Below are 24,165 nucleotides of genomic sequence, written 5' to 3'. Positions count from 1 at the left end.
TTAAGTTTCCAACACATGAACTTTTGGGGGACACAGTGAAACCATAGCAGTGTGATTCTGGCTTTAACTGCACTTTCCCTCATTAGAGAACTACTGGATCTTTAGGGAAAGAAATGTTCCAGTCCTGATCCAGTGGTGTGTGTTCCTTTGAAGTCCCCTGTTTACTGACATGTCAGGCTACCTGGCACCATGTTTCACTGGCTAATTGAGGAGAGTTCTCTGATTCTCTGGCAGTGCTCAAAGGCTTCATCGCCATCTACATTTCTAAGCTGTAGTTTTCATTACCCCTCATTTGATACCTCATAGATCTGTGCATTGGTGGAACTTATAGAGGCTCATATTTCTCCACTTATACTCCGTAAAATTTCCTGCTGCTGCAGTTTCTTTCTCTCAGGGACTACATCAACAATGGGTTTTAGTAAAAAGAGAACACTTTCCAAACTGTTCTTAAGTTTCCCAACATTTTGAAAGGAAAAAAAACCAAATCTATTATTACTTACTGGGTTGTGCTATCAAATATCCCTTCACCATCTGCAAAGGTCAGGGTTTTGTTTCCTAACAATATATTGCCCACTTATTAGGATGATAGCAATCAATTGTAAATGTCACTGAAATGGTATAGACAGTAAATGCCACGGAAATCTACAATAAAGAGAACTCTCACTTCCCGAGTAGACCTCCATTCATTTGCTCACTTATCCACTCAATGAATATTTATTGATAATCTACACACATCATGCACTGAGCTAGGCACAAACATGGCCTCTGCCACTGTGGAGCTTTTAGAGACATACAGAAAATAGTCACACAGATATGGAGATAATAACAAAGTGTGGTAAGTGCAATGCAAAGCAAAACAAAAGAAAACAAAAAAAGATGCAGAGTTATGAGGAAAAAACAGCCAGCATGGGAGTGAAATTTAATTTGGATTTAGAGTGAAAGTAAGATTTAATTGGGCTACAGGCAATACACAAGATTTATGATGATCAGAGTCTAAACAACGAAGAAAATGATTGAGTGTTGAGGCCTCTCAAGAGAGTCCCAATTAGTTAAAGACAATTATGATGACTTCTAGGCACCAGCAGGTGGTGACCCCTAACAGGTCAGGGGACAATAATGTCCCAAGATGAGCCCTTCTCAGAAACTTGGGACCTCTTCTCATACAGGTTTGATACTCACCTTCTGCTCAGATTCACTCCCACCAGTTTGATACTCACCTTCTGCTCAGATTCACTCCCACCAGTGGAGGACCCCAAACTGTGATGTTGGCGAATCTTTGTTTTGGTGTTGAAACGGGAAAAGTTCCCTTATCCCCCTCGCAGGGCATGTGATGAGTGGCTCACTTCTTTGGTGCCCCACTGCTCAAACCCCTAGGGGGAGCATGCAGATGGGCTGGTTGTGGGGCTCCAACCTCTAGCAGTGTCTAGAGATGAATGTTTACAGCTCCTGAGGCCTCAATGGGCGTGTGTTACAGGGTGGTCTTTTAGTTTAGCCATTTGTAGGCAGCTTGTGTTAGTCAGCTCAATTAGACCCCCCTGCCGTATCACGAGAACAGAGGGCTTTCTGTATCCTGGGATTTCTTGCCTTGGTGTACTGGAAGAACAGGAGGACACGTGGGCTTGGAGAATGAGTGCAACGTTTTATTGAGTGCAAGCAGCTCTCAGCAGATGGGGGAGCCAGAAGGGAGATGGAGTGGGAAAGTGGTTTTATTCCCGGAGTCAGGCAGTTCAGTGGCCTAGGTTCTCCTCCAACCATCCCATCCAAACTCTGAGCCGCTCCACCAGTCGATAGCCAGCCAGTGTGCTCCTTCTTAGGTGTGCTCCCCTCGTCGACCTCTCAACGTCCAACCACTTGGGTGTTCTTCCCCCAATGTGTTCCTCTTTACTTCCAGCCACATGTGTCTCTGCCTGCTAGGGTCTCAGGAGGGTTTATAGGCACCGGATGGGGGTGTGGCAGCCCAGGGTGGTCTTGGGAAATGCAACATTTGGGCAGGAAAACAGAAAAGCCTGTCATCATCTAGGTCCGTGGGCACAGGGCCCAGGAGTGGAGCCCTAGCCAAGACCACACCCTTGCCTTCCCAGCACTTCCCTTCCCCACTTCTGTATCAGTAACACTCTTTGAGTACACAAGTGAATCCATCCAGCGTCCTTGTGCACCGACACAGGAGCAGGTAATAATAAGGGAAGTCTTGAAGAGAGTCTCATTTAGTCAGTCACTGAGCCCAGTTGGCTAGTTACTGAGTAATGATCCCAGTGTTCTTTAACCTGTTGTTGAGTACATGGGAAAGGACTGGTCGAGGCTGCCTTTTTCTCTGCCCAGGAGCAGCAAAGGGTCAAACAGGAAGGGGGAAGTGAGCATCAGATCTTAAATCTAAAATTTCCTCTCAGTAGCCCTACCCTTAATTAAACCAAGTGCACAGTGTTTCCTTACTGCAGGATTTCCCCTATGTCTTTTTATGCCTTTGTTTATTGTGAATTTCTAGGAAAGGAGGGTTTTATGCAGTGTTTTCTAATCTTTTTTTTTTTTTTCTTTTTCTTTTGGAGACGGAGTCTCGCTCTGTCGCCAGGCTGGAGTGCAGTGGCGCGATCTCAGTTCACTGCGACCTCCGTCTCCCAGGTTCAAGTGACTCTCCTGCCTCAGCCCCCTAAGTAGCTGGGATTACAGGTGTGTGTCACTACACTCAGCCAAATATTTGTATTTTTAGTAGAAACAGAGTTTCACTATGTTGGTCAGGCTGGTCTCGAACTTCTGACCTTGTGATCCACCTGCCTCAGCCTCCCAAAGTGCTGGGATTACAGGCGTGAGCCACCGCACCCGGTCGTTTTCTAATCTTCTATGACCACTGCGTTAGGTTGTAAACTGCCGTGCTTCCGGTTTCCCTCATTAAAAGAAGAATATATTTTTCTACACTGATGAACTCAAGTGAAAGGGCAGAAGTGATTCATATCACTTCCTGTTGTCATGTCTGGGCAAAGCTTTAAAAGTCAGCTCACGTCTCCTTTTGTCTCTTTCCCTCTGCCATGGCAGTCATCAATATCCCAGAAGCAGCCTAGTCCACATACAGAGTCCCAGAGTGAAGATGATGTAGAACAAACTTGCAGTCATGGCACCATGAACAGGTTGTATGCATAACAAATAGGTCCTTGTTGTTTAAACCACTGAAGTTCCACCATCATTTGTCATCACAGCATAACTAGCCTGGCAGTTCTCAAAGTGCAGCCTTCAAACTCCTGTGGGTCCTCAGACCCTTTCATGGTATCCATTAAGTCAAAACTGGTTTTTGTTTTGTTTCGTTTTTTGTTTGATAAGGAGTCTCACTCTGTGGCCCAGGCTGGAGTGCAATGGTGCAATCTCTGCTCACTGCAACCTCCACCTCCTGGGTTCAAGTGATTCCCCCGCCTCAGCCTCCCCAGTAACTGGGATTACAGGTACACACCACCACACCCGGCTGATTTTTGTACTTTTAGTTTGTATTTTTAGGTTTTGTATTTTAGTTTCACCATGTTGGCCAGGCTGATCTTGAACTCCTGACCTCAGTTGATCCACCCATTCGGCCTCCCAAAGTGCTGAGATTATAGACATGAGCCACAGTGCCCAGCCAAAACTATGTTTGCAATTAATAATACTGGGACATTGTTTGCCTTTTTCATCATGTTGACATTTACATTAATGATGTAAAAGTAATGGTGGGTCTCCGTCCATTTGTGTTGCCATAAAAGAGTATCTGAGACTGGGTAATTTATAAAGAAGAAAAGGTATATTTGGCTCATGGTTCTTCAGGCTGTACAAGAAGCATGACACCAGTATCTGCTGGTGAGGGTCTCAGGCTGCTTCTACTCATGGTGGAAGGAGAAGGGGAGCTGGCTTGTGCAGAGACCATGTAGCCAGGAAGCAAAAGAGAGGGGAACTGCCGAGCTTTTTATAAATAACCAGCTCTCTCAGGAGCTGAGTGAGAACTCACTCATCTCCCACCAAAGGAAGGTCTTAACTTATTCATGAGGAATTCACCCTTGTGACCCAAACACCTCTGCTGCACCCCACCTCCAACACTGGGGATCGAATTTCATTATGAGGGTTGGAGGGTCAAATATCCAAACTATAGCAATGGGTAAAATGGCTGGTCCTTGTCACAAATCACAGTAGATTACCAAACTGTACTTACTAGCCATTGTAGTTTTCACCCCCATGCAGTCATAGTTTTTTTTAAATGGAAAAGTTCTTGCCAGGAACTGTGGTACATGCCTGTAATCTCAGCACTTTGGGAAGCCAAGGCAGAAAGATAGCTTGAGCCCAAGAGTTTGAGACCACCCTGGGCAACATAGCAAGACCCCATCTCTTTAATAAATAAAATATTAGGCATGGTGGTGCATGACTGCAGTCACAGCTACTTGGAACACTGAGGTGGGAGGATCATTTGAGCCTGGAAGCTTGAGGTGCAGTGAAACATGATTATGCCACTGCACTCCAGCCTGGGTGACAGAGCAAAACCTTGTCTCCAAAAATTAAAAAATAAAATCAATAATAAATAAATAAAATGTAAGTTTTGCCTTATCACTTAATGCAACAGAAAAAAAAGACTAATTTTTTTAAATCTCACTTTTGAGTACACATCTTCTTAACATTCTTTGTGATGAAATATAATGTAGACATAAAGCTTTCACTGCATACCAAAATACTGTGGTTTGTCATGAGAAAAAGTACTTATGATTGTTTGAGCTACAAACTGAATTAGCTACTTTTCCATTTTTAAAAAATTTCTTATTTATGAGAATGACTGACAGACAAATTACAGTTATTCAGACTTAATTATTTGGCAAACATATTCTTGCTAATGATAAACTTCAGATTTTCAAGTGAATCTTAGCATTTTGGAAAACTTTTATCTGACACTGTGGGCTTGGTAGCTGCTAACACTTAAATAATTTTTTCCTACTGAGATCAGTGGTAATGTGAATGAATGTGGATTTTTTCGTATTATATAAGAAAATGTGGGCCAAGCATGGTGACTCACACATGTAATCCCAGAACTTTGGGAGGCCGAGGTGGACGGATCACTTGAGGTCAGGAGATTGAGACCAGCCTGGCAAACATGGCGAAACCCTGTCTCTACTAAAAATACAAAAATTAGCTGGGCATGGTAGCGCGTGCCTGTAATCTCAGCTACAGGGAGGCTGAGGTAGGGAAATCACTTGAACCTGGGAGGCAGAGGTTGCACCATGAGCCAAGATTGTACCACTGCACTCCAGCCTCCAGCTTGGGCAACAGAGCGAGACTCCATCTCAAAAAAAAAAAAAAAAAAAACAAGGAAAAGAAAAGAAAATGTGCCACAACAAATTAGGCTTCAAAGAAGCATACCTCAAAATAATAAGAGCCATCTATGACAGACTGACAGCCAACATCATACTGAATGGGCAAAAGCTGGAAGCATTCCCCTTAAGAACAGGAATAAGACAAGAATGCCCACTCTCACACTCCTATTCAGCATAGTACTGCAAGTCTTAGCAAGAGCAGTCAGGCAAAGAAAAGGAAAGAAAAGGCATCCAAATAGAAAAAGAAGAAGTCACATTATCTTTCTTCTACAGCAATACGATTCTATACCCAGAAAACCTAAGAACTCCACGAAAAGGCCCCTAGAACTGAAAAAGGGATTTTGGTAAATGAGGATACAAAATCAGTGTACAAAAATCAGTAGCATTTCTATACACCAATAATGTTCAAGCTGAGAGCCAAACAAGAACACAATCTCATTTACGATAGTCACAAATAAAATAATAAAATAAAATAAATACCCAGGAATACATCCAACCAAGGAGATGAAAGATCTCCACAAGGAGAAATAGAAAACACTGCTGAAAGAAATTATAGATGATACAAACAAATGGAAAAGCATTCCATACTTATGCACTGGAAGACTCAATACCATTAAAATGGTAACGCTACCCAAAGCAATCTATAGATTCAATGCTATCCCTATCAAACTACCAACATCATTTTTCACAGAATTAGAGAGAAAAAAAAAAAAACTATTCTAAAATTCATGTGGAACCAGAAAAGAGTCCAAACAGCCAAAAAAAAAAAAAAAAAGCTGGAGGCTTCACATTACCTGTTGTTAAACTATGCTATACAACTACAGTAACCAAAAGAGCATGATACTGCAGTGTACAAACACACACACATAGACCAATGGAGCAGAATAGAGAACCCAGAAATAAAGCCACATACCTACAACCATATGATCTTCTACAAAGTCCACAAAAATAAACAATGGGGAAAGACTCCCTATTCAATAAGCAATGCTGACATAACTAGGTAGCCATATTCAGGAAAATGAAATTGAACCCCTACCTTTTACCACATAAGTTTTTTTACCACATAAAAAAACTTAAGAAGAATTTAAATATAAGACCTCAAACTATAAAAATCCCAGACAAAAACCTGGAAAATACTCTTCTCAACATTACCCTTGGCAAAGAATTTATGGCTAAGTCCTCAAAAGCAACTGCAACAAAAACAAAAATTGACAAGTGGGATTTAATTAGACTAAAGAGCTTCTGCACAGCAAGAGAAACTATCAACAGAGTAAACAGACAACCGACAGAATGGGAGAAAATATTTGCAAACCACGTATCCAACAAAGGTTTAATGTCCAGGATCTGTAAAGAATTTAAATGATTCAACAAGCAAAAAACCAAATAGCCAAATTAAAAAGTGGGCAAAACCAGCCTGGGCAATATAGTGAGATCCTATCTCTACAAAAAAGGAAGAAGAAAAAGAGAAGAAAAAGAAAAGAAAGAAAATTTTTTTAATTAGCCAGGTGCGGTGGCATGTGCCCGTACTTTCAGCTACTTGGGAGGCTGAGGTGGAAGAATTGCTTGAGCCCAGGAGGCTGAAGCTGCAGTGAGCCCTGATCACACCATGGCACTGCAGCCTGTATGACAGAGTGAGACCCTATGTCAAAAAGAAAAACAGTCGACAAAGGACATGACAGACACTTCTCAAAAGAAGACATACAAGCAGCCAACTAGCATACAAAAATTGCTCAACATGATTAATCATCAGAGAAATGCAAATCAAAACCACAATGGGATACCATCTCACACCAGTCAGAATGGCTATTACTAAAAAGTCAAAAAAGTAACAAATGCTGGCAAAGCTGCAGAGAAAAGGAAATGCTTTTATACCGTTGGTGGTAATGTAACTTAGTTCAGCCACTTGGAAAGCAGTTCAGAGATTTCTCAAACGACTTAAAACAGAATTACCATTTGACCCAGACATCTAATTATATAACCACAGGAAAATAAACTGTTCTACAAAAAAGGTACATGCACTCATATGTTCGTTGCAACACTGTTACTATAGCAAAGACATGGAATCAACTTAGGTGCCCACCAATGGTGAATTGGGTAAAGAAAATATAGTACGTAGACACTATGGACTACTACAAACTCATAAAAAGGGATAAAATCATATCCTTTGCAGCCACATGAATGCAACTAGAGGCCATTATCCTAAGTGAATTAGCACAGGAAGAGAAAACCAAATACCACACAGTCTCATAAGTGGGAGCTAAACATCAGATACTCATGGACATAATAGACATGGAATAACAGACTATATTAGTCAGTTTTCACAGTGATATAAAGAACTGCCTGAAACTGGGTAATTTATAAAGGAAAGAGGTTTAACTGACTCACAGTTCATCATGGCTGGGAAAGCCTCAGGAAACTTACAATCATGGCTGAAGGCAAAGGGGAAGCAAGGCACCTTCTTCACAAGGTGTCAAGAAGGAGAATTGATGAGTAAAGGGGGAAGAGCCTCTTATAAAACCATCAGATCTCACAAGAACTCACTATCATGAGAACAGCATGGGAGAAACTGCCCCCATGATTCAATTACCTCCACCTGGTCTGTCCCTTGACACGTGGGTACAATGGGGATTACAATTCAAGATGAGATTTGGGTGGGGACACAAAGCCTAACCACATCATTTCATCCCTGGTCCCTCCCAAATCTCATGTCCTCACATTTCAAAACACAATCATGCCTTTTCAACAGTCCCCCAAAGTCTTAACTCACTCTAACATTAACCAAAAAGTCCAAGTTCAAAGTATCATCTGAGACAAGTAAGTTCCTTCCACCTATGAGCCTGCAAAATTAAAAGCAAGTTAGTTACTTCCTAGATACAATGGGGGTACAGGCATTGGGTAAATACACCCATTCCGAGTAGGAGAAATTGGCCCAAATGAAGGGCTACAGGCCCCATGCAAATCCAAAATCCAGTGGGGGAGTCAAGTCTTAAAGTTCCAAAATGATCTCCTTTGACTCCATGTCTCACATCCAGGTCACACTGATGCAAGAGGTGGCCTCCCACAGCCTTAGGCAGCTCTACCCCCGTTGCTTTGCAGGGCGCAGCCCCCCTCCCAGCTACCTTCATGGGCTGGCATTGAGTGTCTGTGGCTTTTCCAAGCACACTGTTCAAGCTGTCAGTGGAACTACCATTCTGGGGTCTGGAGGACGATGGCCTTCTCACAGCTGCACTAGGCAGTGCCCCAGTGGGGGCTCTGTGTGGGGACCCCAACCCCACATTTCTTTTCCACACTAGTCTAGGAGAGGTTCTCCATGAGGGCTCTGCTCCTGCAGCAAATTTCTGCCTAGACATCCAGGCATTTCCATACATCCTCTGAAATCTAGATGCAGGTTTCCAAACCTCAATTCTTGACTTCTATGTACCTGTAGGCTCAACACCACATGTAAGCCTCCCAAGCTTGCCGTTTTCCCCCTCTGAAGCAACAGCCTGAGCTGTATGTTGGCCCCTTTTAGCCATAACTAGGTCGCAGGGCACCAAGTTCTGAGACTGCACAAAGCAGCAAGGCCCTGGGCCCACCCCACAAAACCATTTTTCCCTTCTAGGCCTCTGGGCCTGTGATGGAAGCGGCTGCCATGAAGATCTCTGACATGACCTGGAGACATTTTCCCATGTTCCTGGCGATTAACATTTGGCTCCTCATTACTTACGCAAATTTCCACAGCTGGCTTGAATTTCTCCTCAGAAAATGAGTTTTTCTTTTCTTTTCTTTTCTTTTTTTTTTTTTTTTTTGAGGCAGAGTCTCACTGTCTCCCAGGCTGGAGTGCAGTGGTGCGATCTCAGCTCACTGCAAGCTCCGCCTTCCAGGTTCACGCCATTATCCTGCCTCAGCCTCCCGAGTGGCTGGGACTACAGGTGCCCGCCACCACGCCTGGCTGATTTTTTTTTGTAATTTTTTTAGTAGAGACAGGGTTTCACCATGTTAGCCAGGATGGTCTCAATCTCCTGACCTCATGATCCACCCGCCTTGGCCTCCCAAAGTGCTGGGATTACAGGCATGAGCCACTGCACCCAGCGCTGGGTTTTTATTTTCTAACACATCATTGGGCTGTAAATTTTCTAAACTTTTATGCCCTGCTTCCCTCTTAAACAGAAGTTCTAATTTCAAATCATCTCTTTGTGAATGCATAAAACGGAATGCTTTTACAAGAACCCAAGTCACCTCTGGAACACTTTGTTGCTTAGAAATTTCTTCTCCCAGATACTCTAAATCATCTCTCTTAAGTTCAAAGTTCTGCAGATCTCTAGGGCAGGGGCAAAATGCCACCAGTCTCTTTACTAAAGCACAGCAAGAATCACCTTTATTCCAGTTCTCAACAAGTTCCTCATCTCCATCCGAAACCACTTCAGCCTGGACTTCATTGTCTATATCACTATCAGTATTTTGGTCAAAGCCATTCAACAAGTCTCTAGGGAGTTCCAAACCTTCCCACATCTTCCTCTCTTCTTCTCAGCCCTCTAACTGTTCCAACCTCTGCCTATTTCCCAGTTCCAAAGTCACTTCCACATTTTGGGGTATCTTTATAGCAGCACCCCACTCTCTGTAGTACCAATATACTGTATTAGTCTGTTTTCATATGGCTATAAAGAATTGCCCAAGACTGGGTAATTTATAAAGCAAAAAGGTTTAACTGGCTCACAGTTCAGCATGCCCAGGAAGGCTTCAGGAAACTTAAAATCCTGGCAGAACTTGAGAAGTAAGGCACCTTCTTCACAAGGCAGCAGAAAGGAAAAGTGCCAAACAAAGGGGGAGGAGCCTCTTACAAAACCATCAGATCTTATGAGAATTTATTCACTGTCATGAGAACAGCAAGAAACCTCTCCTGTGATTCAATTACCTCCTCCTGGTCTGTCACTTGACATGGCTGGGATTTGTGAGGATTATGGGGATTACAATTCAAGAGGAGATTTGGGTATATACAATCCAAGATGAGATTATGGATATAATAACCATATTATAGACATTGGGGACTACTAGCGAGGGGAGAGAAGGAGGGTGGCAGGGGCTGAAAAATTACTTATTGGGTATTATGCTTACTATCTGGGTGTGAGATCATTCATACCCTAAACCTCAGTGTCATAAATAATAAATCCACATGACAAACCTGCACATATACACCCCTAAATCTATTGAAATTATTTTTTAAAGTAAAAAAATGTGTCAACATCTAGATCTTACTAACTCAATGAACCAGTATTTTCGCAGTGACCAATGCATGTGCAAAGTCACTCAAAGTGCAAGTAAATCAATGAATTTTAGTTTTAGATTCCACATTGCAGTCAACTTCATAAAAACTACCACTTGAATGTTGGTGCAGCATCAAAGATGAATACCCACAATTATCTAAAAAGACTACTTAAATACTCTTCCCTACGCAACTACATATCTGTGAGATGCTAGATATTCTTCACAAATTTCAAGCTAAACAACCTATCACAACAGATTGCAGAAGCAGATATGATCATCCTTAATCTTTTAAGCCAGACATGAAAGTTGTTTGCAGAATTGTAAAACAATACTACTCTTCTCACTAATACTCTTTGTATTGAAAAAGTAGGTATTTTTCAATATTCTTTAACATGTAATTCATTTATCATTTTTAAGGAATTAATTTTATTGTTTGTTGAATGTCTCAGTTCTACTTTCTAAAATTGTAAATATCAATAGATATACCCTAGACAAATAGAATCTCTTTGGGGTCTTTAATAATGTTAAGAGTAGAAAGAGGTCCTGATAATAAAATTTTGAGAACCGTTGTTATCACCTATCCTGACTCGATCAGTTAAAGTTCAATGAGGAGACAGGAGCTATACAATAACTTGAACAGGGAGAGTTTAAGATAAACCCTTATTAAACATAACAGGGGACCAGGCGCAATGGTTCACGCCTATAATGCCAGCACTTTGGGAGGCCAAGGTGGGTGGATCACCTGAGGTCAGAAGCTCGAGACCAGCCTGGCCAACATGGCAAAACCCCGTCTCTGCTAAAAATACAAAAATTAGCTGGGCATGGTGTCAGGTGCCTGTAATCCCAGCTACTTAGGAGGCTGAGGCAGGAGAATCGCTTGAACCCGGGAGGCAGAGGCTGCAGTGAGCCGAGATCGCACTACTGCACTCCAGCCTGAGTTACAGAGTGAGACTCCATCTCAAACAAAAAAATAAAATAAAATAAAAACAACAGGGGAGTAACTATAGAGATGTGAAGAGAACACTGAAGAATACTCCAGGGCCAAGAAAGAGCACCCAAGGAGAAGCAAACTTGGAAGCTGGGGCCTCCCCAAGGTTGGGATTCAGACCCTATTGGAAAAGGTGTGGTTGCAGCCAGCAGGAAGAGAATCTCCCTCCTCCTGTAATGTCTCTCCAGTGTTCCTCTACTGACAAAGCTTAAATACCATGCTGGCTACAAAAGAACAATGGTTAAGGCTTCACTGTGGAGCTGGTAACAAAACGGTGAATTTGGAGCTGAGAGGTGATAAATTGATAGTTGGCACAATGACAAAAAACACACCACATAATCCTTTTTTATACCACATTCATTCATCCAAAAATAGTGCTCTAGGGACCACTTTTTTTTTTTTTTTTAGTTGAAGTCTTGCTCTGTCACCCACACTGGAGTGCAGTGATGTGATCTTGGCTCACTGCAATCTCTGCCTCCTGGGTTCAAGCGATTCTCCTGCCTCAGCCTCATGAGTAGCTGGGATTACAAGTGCGTGCCACTTCACCCAGTTAATTTTTTTTTTTCTTTCCTTTTCTTTATTTTTGTATTTTTAGTAGAGACAAGGTTTCACCATGTTGGCCAGGCTGGTCTTGAACTCCTGACCTCAGGTGATCCGCACAGCTCAGCCTCCCAAAGTGCTGGGATTACAGGCATGAGCCACCACACCCAACCGGGACCACCTTGTAAGAAACACTGATCTTTGCATGTCATGGAGGATACATTCTCAGTCTCCTCTCCCTCTTACATGCATCCATTGTTGTTGAATTTCAAAATCTACATGTCAACAACCACAACTGGAAAATACTCTCCACTTAGGAAGGCTGCCAAGGGCCAAAAACTAGGTGTGTATATGTGTGGGTAAAATTCTGCAGCAAGATTTTTTTAGTGCAGGAAGCAAAAATGATTGATGAATAATTAATGAGGGCAATTGAGCAAAATATATCAAGTTATTGCATTTAGTGGCAATGTTATGACTATTTTCCCATTAGCCCAGATCTCTGGTTATATGAGCTTTGAAAATGCTTAAATTACACATCTGCCGAGCTGGATTTTTCTGCAACATAGGAATAAAATTCCTGAAGCTAGAGATACAACACTGGTGGTTTTTCACACCTCACAGAAAACCGTCAAGAACTTTGTCATCCTTCAAGTACTAACTTAAAATACAGCTTTCCCAGACCCCTCCCCGACAAACAGAACAGAGATCTCTCCCGCTCTGGACCCTGACGTTTTCTGTTTATGCCTCTACTGAAGCCCTTCCCCAGGCTAACTTGTTCCGTAGCCAGTTATGTCTGCATTGTTCCCTCCCACTAGACTGTGAGCTCCTCGAGGGCAGGAGCATTCCTTCTTCATCTTGGTATCCCCACAGCCAAGTACAGTCACTTCATGTAAGCTCCCATTCTTATTTGTTGACTCAAATTTGTTCACTTCAAGTGAAGGAAGAATGATAGTTTAAAGTCATATGATTATCATTACTTACAACAGAGAAGTGCTGAATTGGTTTCTGCTGTGAGCCATCTTCAAGGCATTTCAAAAACAATGGTCTTCGAGGAGAGTCCTTTGAGACAGGCAAAGGTATAGAATTTATTTGAGAATCCTGGAAGGCAGAAGGTTACAGGCTAACTTAAAACCCAGAAAAAGTGATTGATCATTATTTTAGACAGTAATTCTGTCGCAGCTTCTCCAGATTCATTGCTTTCCTTCCCCTCATTTCCCACCTCCAGTCTTGGTTCCCCATCATTTACCAGTAGACTATTTGGCATAGTTTTAGGATATTTTGTTGGTAGCACAAAATACTTTCTACCCCATTTCAAACCTTCCCCACGAGGCTCAACTGGTCAGAATAAACTGGATTATGAGGCAGTAACAACCCTCAAATTTAAGTGCCTTCATACCATAATAGTTTACCCTTCATATTTGCCACATCTACTGTATGTCTGGGCAGCTCTCCAGGACAACTAAGGTCAATGCAGTAACTCAGCAAACTACATGTCCCTTGCCTTGTGGGTCTAACATCTCAAGACAAGATTGAAGAGAGCGAGTGGCAGTCTGAACATCTGTATGTTCCAGGGTTGGGCTCTGAAGTGAAACTAGACACACAGCTCCACCTACTGGCAAGGGAGGTAGGCAACGTAATCCTCTGTGGACCCAGGAAGGAAAGAAAAACCAGATACTGATAAGCTCTAGTACTGTCTCTTCTAAGGGTTTCACAATAACTTTCTCGTCGTTGTTTTTTAGACACAGGGTCTCTCTCTGTTGCCCAGGCTTGGATGAAGGAGTATGATCATAGCCAGCTTTACTGAAGCCTCAACCTCTTAGGTTCGAGCAATTCACCAACCTCAGCCTCTTGAGTAGCTAAGATTCCAGGTGTGTGCCACCACCCAGCTAGTTATTTTTTCTTTTCTTCTTTTTTGTTTTTTGGTTTTGGTAGAAACAGAGTCTCACTATATTGCCCAGGCTGGTCTCCAACTCCTGGCCTCAAGTGATCCTCCCACCTCAGCCTCCCAGTGTTCTAGGATTACAGGCATGAGACACTGTGCCTGGCTCACAAGGACTTCGTAAGTTAAAAATGTACAAGTGCTCCACCCATCCCCCTTGTAAAGCAGTGCCATGAACCACTATATGTACTTGGAACGCAGATTAGAAGAGGCAGCTTGCTGTCCCCGCCAAAGATTAACCTAAGAAGACTAAGCCGGGACCAGTCTCCTCCACATTCCCTGAAGCAGAAACCTCCCCCGCACAGATCAGAAGGCGAAAGTGCAGACTCCCTGCCTTTCCCACCTACAGTCCTATTCATGGGGTGGTGGGGGGGGGGGGGGCTTGTATGCCTGTTTATCAGAGGTGTTTTAGCCTAGTTGGTTAGGAAAGAAACAAAGCAATTAGACAAATAATTGGCCACTCCAGAACATCCACCCTTGAAGAGTTCCCTGACCAGTAAAAGAAGATTCAAGAGTAAAGTTTGAAAGGTTTCAGGTTTCTTTCCAATGTTAGAAGACAAACCTTAGCCAAAGTAAATGTAACAGAGTTTAATTGAGCAAATGATTCATGAATCAGCCAGCCTCCAGAGCCAGAGTAGGCTCAGAGTACAGAGCAGCCACAGGGTGGAAGATTTATGAACAGAAAAAGAAAAGTGACACACAGGAAACAGAAGTGAGGTATAGAAACAGCTGGACTGGTGACAGCTCAGGTATTTACCTTATTTGAACATGGTTTGAACAGTTGGCACTCTTTGGCCAAAACTCGGTGACTGGCACAAGAGTAAGGTTACAGTCTGTTTACACCTCCATTTAGGTTATAGTTCATGAGGTACAGTGAAATCTTTAGGCTCAACTCAAAATATGTAAAGAGGCAGCTCTAGACTAAACTACTTAACACCAAATTCAATAATTCATTTTAGTTTAATATATATCTTTCTTTGCTTATCAATATTAGAATTCAACATCTCCAGCAAATATTTGTAGAATACTTACAATATACCTGCCTTCAGGAAATAGAAACCGAAGTATTTTCAAACAACTATTGTGTCCGGAATTGGTGGGTTCTTGGTCTCGCTGACTTCACGAACGAAGCCACAGACCCTCGCAGTGAGTGTTACAGTTCTTAAAGATGGTGTGTCAGGAGTTTGGTTCACGGTCTCACTGACTTCAGCAGTGAAGCTGCAGAACTCTGTGGTGAGTGTTACAGCTCTTAAAGGTGGCCCATCTGGAGCTGATCATTCCTTCCGGTGGATTCATGGTCTCACTGGCCTCAGGAGTGAAACTGCAGACCTTCATGGTGAGTGTTACAGTTCACAAAGGCTATGCAAACCCAAAGAGTGAGCAGCAGTAAGACGTATTGCAAAGCGAGAAAGAACAAGGCTTCCACAGCCTGGATGGGAACCAAAGCAGGAAGCCGGGGCTAGCTATGGTGGCCTGCTTTTATTTCCTTTTCTGGCCCCCACCCACATCCTACCAAGTGGCCTGTTTTACAGAGAGCTGATTGGTCCGTTTTGACAGAGTGCTGATTGGTACATTTACAAACCTTTAGCTAGACACAGAGCACTGATTGGTGCGTTTACAAACCTTTAGCTAGACACAGAGTGCTGATTGGTGCATTTACAACCCTTTAGCTAGACAGAAAAGTTCCCGAAGTCCCCACCTGTCCCAAAAACCCAGCGGGCTTCACCTCTCACTAGCCCTCCCAGCGGACTGCCAGCGGGCAGTCCCGCAGCCCAGAGGGAGCTCCTCTCCTGATCAAGCACAGCAAGCTCCGGCTGGCGGGGCGGAATGCAGGCCCGCGGAGCCCGCGCGCACCCGGAACCCACGCCGGCCCGTGAGCGTGCGCGCAGCCCCAGCTCCAGCCCGCGCCTCCCCCTCCACACCTCCCAGCTAGCAGAGGGAGCCGGCTCCGGCCAGCCCCACAGAGGAGCCTCCACAGCGCAGCGGCGGGCTGAAGGGCTCTTCCAGCGCGGCCAGAGCGGATGCCCAGGCCGAGGAGGCGCCAAGAGCGAGCGAGGCCTGCTAGCATGTTGTCATCTCTCCCTATGATGTTCCAAGTTCCAAACTGTATGTTGTCATTTTATTTATTAAACGTTATTTATTTTATCCTTTATTAAAGGATAAATTATTAATTTTTATTATGTATAAATTATTTTATAATTTATCCTTTAATAATTTATAATTTATAAATAATAATAATTTATAATTTATCCTTTTCGCATCCTTTGACATTCTTACGATTGCTCCCATTTTACAGAAAAATAAACTGAGGCTCAAAGAGTTGAGCAGTTTAGCCAAGGTCAGGGCTAGGAATAGTGGGAAAGTGGGCATCTCAACTACATTGTGATCTGGCTCATGATAATGGAGGTCAACATATTCATTCCAAATCAATTAAAACTTAGAAGTTATTGGTTTAACAACCATTTTTAGACTTGGTATTACTTGAAAGTATAATCAAGGGATCATTTATTCATTACAATAACTACAGTTCTATTTGAATAAGCTGAATTTTTTTTCATGCTAATTATGTCTTTTGTGTACTATTCATCATGGCATGATGATCTTTTTAACTTCATCAACTTCCCTGTCTCTGTAATAACTCCTTGAACAGAATGCAGTTCTGTAAATGGTCCAGAAATGTACTCCTATCCCAGGATTTAAAAATATAATATTTATAAGACACTTAATAAAATGCCTATAACTAGGTAGCCAGTGTATAAAGATTATTTATTTTCTTTAGTAAAGTTGCAGAGCGTTGGTCCTTATGTCCTATAGTAAGTGAAAACCTGAAAAATAAAAACCCTAATACCTGATGAGAACTGTAAATATCACAAACCTATTAGAACTGAGATAGAGACGAAGACCATTATATGTGTCTAAAATGACACATCTTTAGCTTCAAACAAACACTCATGGGGCTTAACAAGAGCAATTGTGTGTTCACTTATAGAAAGACAAAAATAACAAATTTAGAATTATTCTGAAAAGTTGGGAATCTGTTGTCAAAATTATGACTAAAAGGCAAAATATAAATAGTTTTATAATATTTCTTAGCTTTTTTTTAATGAACTGTCCCTTATACTAAATAAGCCTAATGTTTAGATTTTCTCACATTTTATTTTATGCACATTTTCAGGAACCATTTACGCAATATTAGGATACTGCCAGTGTATACTTTTTTTCACAATAAGTCTACTTTGTTCACTGTTTCCCCAGTATCCAAAGCAGTGTCTGGCACACAGCAGGCTCTCAGGAGGTCCTTGATGAATAAATGAATGACCAGATCTACATAGGATAATATATGTGACAAAGAGGAAAAAAAAACTTCAAAAGCTAGAGCTGAATTCCCATTAGAGAGATAGCTGCCCTTTTGTGGATAATCCATTGTGATGGTTAATTTTATGTGTCAGTTTGCCTGGGCCATTAGATGCCTAGATATCTGTTCAGACGTTATACTGGGTGTGTCTGTGAGGGTGTTTCTGGATGAGATTAACATTTGAATCAGTAGACTAAGAAAAGAAGATTGCCTTCCCTAACATGGGAGGACCCCATCCAATCAAATGAAGACCTTAGCAGGACAAAAAGGCTGAATAAAGGGAAACTCCTCCTGCTTCACTGCCTTGAGCCAGGACATTGGTCTTTTCAGGCCTTAAGACTCATACTGAAACATCAGCTCTTTTTCTTTTTAGTTACTTATTTTTAATTTTTTTAATTGACACATAATTGTGCATATGAATGGCACTTAGTGATATTGCAATACATATATAAGGTAGAGTGATCAGATCAGGGCAATTAACATAACCATCATGGCAAACATTTACCACTTTTTTGTGTTGGGACTGAGATGGGATTGTTTCCTTGAACTTGACCCCCTGTGTGGGCAGGAACAGGAGTGGCTCATTTCACACAACCTGCAGTCCATGGATGGCTAACTGTTAGCAGCTCAGTGAGGGGTCAGGGTGATAGCCTCCTGCACCTGCCCTTTTTGACACCTGAGTTCTTGTTTGGTATCCATAAAGAATCAGGTCACATGAACTATTTGAAGGGTAGTGTACGTGGAGGATTTTACTGGGTGATAAAAGTGGCTCTCAGTGGGATGGGAAATTGGAAAGGGGATGGTATGGGAAGAAGATGATCTTTCCCTGAAGCTGAACCATCTGAAGTTAGCTGCGTCTCCGTAATCTCTGACACTCAGCTACTTGTATCCCCAAAGTTCAGCAACTTGTATCCCCAAGGCTCAGCAGCTTGCATCCCCAGCCACTTGCACCCACTGCTTGTGTTGCTCTGACAGATGAAGTCTTTTTATGGGCACCGGATGGGGGTGGGGAGGGCCAAAAAGGCAATTATTTGAGCAGAAAAATGAGGTCAGCTGCTTTCACTTAGGGCCCAGGTTCCAGGCTTGAGGGTGGAGTTTAGCCAGAAGCCCAGCCATTCTGTGTCAGGAACATTCAATGCTCTCTTTCTAGCTATTTGAAACTGTGTAAATTATTGTTAACTATAGTCATCCTACAGTGCTGTAGTAAACCAGAACTATGCCTCCTATCTAACTGTAATTTTACAACCTTAACCAATCTCTTCCTATCTATCCCTCTTTCTCCTTACCCTTCCCACCTTCTAGTCTCCTCTGTTCTATTTCTTCTATGAGATCAACTATTTTTTGGCTTCCACATATGACTGAGAATATGCAGTGTTTAACTTTCTGTTCCTGGCTTGTTTGACTTAACAATATATTATCCTCCAGTTCCATCCATGTTGCCGCAAATGACAGGATTTCATTCCTTTTTATGGCTGAATAGTATTCCATTGTGTATATATGCCACAATTTCTTTATCCATTTATCTGTTGTTGAACACCTAGGTTCATTACATATCTTGGCTATTGTGAAAAGGGCTGCAATAAACATGGGACTGCAGATGTCTCTTCAATACACTGCTTTTCTTTCCTTTGGAAAAATGGGACTGCTGGATCATATGACAGTTTTATCTGTAGCTTTTTGAGGACCCTCCATACTGTTCTCGACAGTGGTTGTGCTAGTTTACATTCCCCCCAAGAGTATGTAAGAGTTCCCATTTCTCCACATCCTTGCCAGAATGTTTTTTTATCTTCTTGATAATAACCGTCCTAACTGGGGTGAGATGGTACCTCACTGTGGTTTTGATATGCAGTTCTCTGATGATATGGTTTGGCTGTGTCCCCACCCAAATCTCATCTTGAATTGTAGCTCCCATAATTCCTATGTGTCATGGGAGGGAGGGACCCAGTCGAAGATAATTGAATCACGGGGGTGGATCTGTCCCATGCTGTTCTTGTGATAGTGGATAAGTCTCATGAGATCTGATGGTTTCATAAATGGGAGTTTCCCTGCACAAATTCTCTCTTTCCTGCCGCCATATAAGATGTGACCTTGATCTTCCTTTGCCTTCTGCCATGATTGTGAGACCTCCCCAGCTATGTGGAACTGTGAGTCCATTAAACCTCTTTTTATGTGTAAATTACCCAGTCTCAGCTGGGTGCAGTGGCTCACACCTGTAATCCCAGCACTTTCGGAGGCCGAGGTGGGCAGATCACCTGAGGTCGGGAGTTTGAGACTAGCCTGACCAACATGGAGAAACCCCATCTCTACTAAAAATACAAAGTTACCCAGGCATGTGGGGCACGCCTGTAATCCCAGCTACTCAGGAGGCTGAGGCAGGAGAGTTGCTTGAACCCGGGTGGCAGAGGTTGCAGTGAGCTGAGATCATGCCACAATCACCTGAGGTCAGGAGATCAAGACCATCCTGGCCAGCATGGTGAAACCCTATCTCTACTAAAATTACAAAAAAAAAAAAAAAAATAGCTGGGTGTGGTGGTGCACACCTGTAGTCCCAGCTACTCGGGAGGCTGAGGTAGGGGAATTGAACCAGGGAGGTGGAGGTTGCAGTGAGCCAAGATTGTGCCAACCTGGTGACAGAGCAAGAATACATCTTAAAAAAAAAAAAAAAAAAGATTCTCCCATTCTATGGGCTGTCTTTTTACTCTGTTGATTGTTTCCTTTGCTGTGCAGAAGTTTTTTAGTTTCATGTAACAAAAACAAAAATTTTAAAAATGGGATTGTATCAGACATCAGCTCTTCTAGGGTCTTGAACCTGTTGGCTCTCATACTGAAACTGCACCATTGGCTCTCCTAGGCCTCCAGCTTACTGATTGCGCATCTCAGGACTTTTCATCCTCTGTAGTCACACGAACCAGTTCCTTATAGCAAATCTCTTTCTTTAAATACATATATAAATATGTAGTTTTATATACAGTTCTGTTTCGCTGGAGAACCCTGCCTAGTACAGACATTAAAGGGATTTTTATTTCCAGCAGGATGGAAGATCAAGTACTTCAAACTACCCTTCTAATGGAAAATCACTAAAATACTAAATGAAATCTTTTTTAAAACTATCTTTGAAATGCATCACTAAGTAAGCTGGCACAAATTTAAGGAATGTGCAGAGACAAAAACAAAGACAAAAGAATTAGGTCACCAAACTCTAAAACTAACTTTGACTCTGAAGTTTTCTGCTGCACCCTAGAGACCCTGAAATTTGCTCGGTCATGGATTGCAGTATGGGAAGGACTGGAAGACAAAACTAAAGGTCTGCACAAAGTGATCAAACCCTTCTTATTTTTACCCCTTTATAAGTTTGACTTCCAAGGCCGGGCGCGGTGGCTCAAGCCTGTAATCCCAGCACTTTGGGAGGCCGAGACGGGCGGATCATGAGGTCAGGAGATCGAGACCATCCTGGTTAACACGGTGAAACCCCATCTCTACTAAAAAATACAAAAAACTAGCCGGGCGACGTGGCGGGCGCCTGTAGTCCCAGCTACTCGGGAGGCTGAGGCAGGAGAATGGCGTAAACCCAGGAGGCGGAGCTTGCGGTGAGCTGAGACCCAGCCACTGCACTCCAGCCTGGGCGACAGAGCAAGACTCCGTCTCAAAAAAAAAAAAAAAAAAGAATAAGCTTGACTTCCAATTTTTACTGAAGGCATACCTCCTTTTATTGCATTTGGCTTTATTGCATATTTTTGAAATTGAAGGTTTGCGGCAATCCTGTGTCAACTAAGTCTATTGTCATCAACATGTTTTCAATAGCATATGTTCGCTTCATGTCTCTGTGTCACATTTCAGTAGTTCTTAAAATATTTCAAACTTTTTCATTATTATTATATCTGTTATTGTGATCTGTGACCCACAGTCTTCGATGCTACTATTATAATTGTTTTGGGGCACCACTAACCATGCCCATATAAGATAGTGAATTTAATTGATAAATGTTGTATGTGTTCTGACTACTCCACTTCCCTTTTTGGCTCCCCTATTTCCTGAGACACAACAGTATTGAAATTAGGACAATTAATAACCCTGCAATGGACTCCAAATATTCAAAAGAAAGGGAGAGTCACAGGTCTCTCACTTTAACTCAAAGGCTAGAAATGATTAAGCTTAGGGAAGAAGGCAGGTCAAAAGCCCAGATAGGCCAAAGCTAGGCCTCTTGCACTAAACAGTTAAACAAGTTGTAAATGCAAAGGAAAAGTTTTTGAAGGAAATTAAAAGTGCTACTCCAGTGAACACACAAATGGTAAGAAAGTGAAATACTCTTATTGCTAATACGGAGAAAGTTTCAGTGATCTAGATAGAAGATCAAGTCAGCCACAATATTCCCTTAAGCCAAAGTCTAATACAGAGCAAAGCCCTAACTCTCTTCAATTCTATGAAGGCTGAGAGAAGTGAGGAAGTTGCAGAAGAAAAGTTGGGGCCAACAAAGATTGGTTCATGAAGTTTGAGAAAAGAAAACTTTTGCAACAAAAATGCAAGATGAAGCAGCAAGTGCTGATGAGGAAGCTGCAGCGAGTTATTCACAAGGTCTAGCTAAGATCACTGATGAAGGTGATTACACTAAACAACAGATTTTCTTTTTTTTTTTTTTAATTATACTTTAAGTTCTAGGGTACATGTGCACAATGTGCAGGTTTGTTACATAGGTATACATGTGCCATGTTGGTTTGCTGCACCCATCAACTCGTCATTTACGTTAGGTATTTCTCCTAATGCTGTCCCTCTCCCAGCCCTCCACCCCTTGAGAGGCCCCGGTGTGTGATGTTCCCCGGCATGTGTCCATGTGTTCTCATAAACAACAGATTTTCAGTGCAAATAAAACAATCATTTTGGAAGAAGACGCCAAAATAGGACTTTCACAGCTAGAGAGGAGATGTCAATGCCTGTCTTCAAAGTTTCAAAGGACAGGCTGACTCTCTTGCCAGGAGTTAATGCAGCTGGTGACTTTAAGTTGAAACCAGTGCTAATTAATAACCCTGCAATGGACTCCAAGTGTTCAAAAGAAAGGAAGAGTCACAGGTCTCTCACTTTAAATCCAAGGCTAGAAATGATTAAGCTTAGGGAAGAAGGCAGGTCAAAAGCCCAGATAGGCCAAAGCTAGACCTCTTGCACTAAACAGTTAATCAAGTTGTATATGCAAAGGAAAAGTTTTTGAAGGAAATTAAAAGTGCTTCACCATCCAGTGAACACACGAATGGTAAGAAAGTGAAACACTCTTATTGCTAATATGGAGAAAGTTTCCAAGAATCCTGGGGTCCTTAAGAATTATGCTAAATCAACTTTGCCTATGCTCTATCAGTAGGGTAAAAAAGCCTGGATGACAGCACATCTGTTTACACATAATTTACTGAATATTTTAAGCCCACTGTTGAGATCTACTGCTCAGAAGAAAATATTACTTTCAAAATTAACAATGCACATGGTCATCCAAGAGCCCTGATAGAGATGTACAAAGCGATTAATGCTCTTTTTATGCCTGCTGACACAACATCCATTCTGTAGCACATGGATCAAGAATTCATTTCATAAGACTATAGCTGCCATCAATAGTGATTCCTCTGATGGATCTGGGCAAAGTAAACTGAAAACCTTCAGGAAAGGATTCATCTATCTAGATGGCATTAAAAAACATTCACAATACATGGGAGGAGGTCAAAATATCAACAATAACAGGAATTTGAAAGAAGTTGATTCCAACCTTTATGGATGACTTTGAGGGATTCAAGACTTCAGTGCAGGAAGTAACTGCAAAAGTGGTGGAAATAGCAAGAGACTACAATTCGAAATGGAACCTGCATATGTAACTGAATTGCTGCAATCTCATGATAAAACTTGAATATATGAGGAGATACTTCTTATAGATGAGCAAAGAATGTGGTTTCTTGAGATGGAATATACTCCTAGGGAAGATGCTGTGAACATTGTTGAAATGACAAGAAAGGATTTAGAATATTACATCAACTTAATTGACAAAGCAGTGGCAGAGTTTGAGAGGATTGACTCCAATTCTGAAAGAAGTTCGACTGTGGGTAAAATGCTATCAGGCAGCATCACATGCTATAGAGAAATATTTTGTAAAAAGGAGTCAATTGATGCAGCAAACTTCATTGTTGTCTTATTCTAAGAAACTGCCACAGCAACCCCAACTTTCAGCAACCACCACCCTTGTCAGTCAACAGCCATCAACATCAAGACAAGACCCTTTGCCAGCAAAAAGATTATGACTCTCTGAAAGCTTAGATAAACATTAGCATTTTTAGCAATAAAGTATTTGTATGTAATGCATGTACCTTGTTTTTGAGATATAATGCTATTGTATACTTAATATACTACAGTATACTATGAACGTAACTTTTATATGTAATGGGAAACCAAAACATTGTTGGCTCACGTTATTGTGAATTGGCTTTATTGCAGTGGTCTGGAACCAAACCCACAATATGTCTGAGCTATGCCTATATTAGCTTTACCTAGATTTAAAGCTGGTACCCTCAAGGAACTATAACTCGTTTGTAAAGGAGGACTAGACACCAATTTGTTGTTCAGAAGTAAAGTGTCTGAAAGAGGGGAGGAAAAGATGAGTGGAGGGAAGCCAAGCTCTCAGACCCCTCTTTCCAGTAGGCAATAAAACCTCCTCACTTTCAGGGTTATCCAGAGCACCTTCAAATTCTCAGTTCAAATAAGGCTTTTCCTGATTTATTGCTTTAGTTCAAGGATTACAAAGTAGAGCAGTGCCTTCATTTTA

General features: G+C 42.0%; 1 pseudogene; it reads right to left on the bottom strand.

Annotated features, from left to right (window-relative positions):
• The window catches only part of LOC111539178, a 65,548-nt pseudogene that overhangs the window by 15,261 nt on the left and 26,122 nt on the right, over positions 1–24,165 (bottom strand).

The sequence above is a fragment of the Piliocolobus tephrosceles genome, chromosome 3 (genome assembly GCF_002776525.5).
Source record: "Piliocolobus tephrosceles isolate RC106 chromosome 3, ASM277652v3, whole genome shotgun sequence".
In the NCBI taxonomy this organism is placed as follows: Eukaryota; Metazoa; Chordata; class Mammalia; order Primates; family Cercopithecidae; genus Piliocolobus; species Piliocolobus tephrosceles.
Note: the sequence above shows the minus strand (reverse complement) of the source record. Positions and strands in the feature narration are given on the sequence as shown.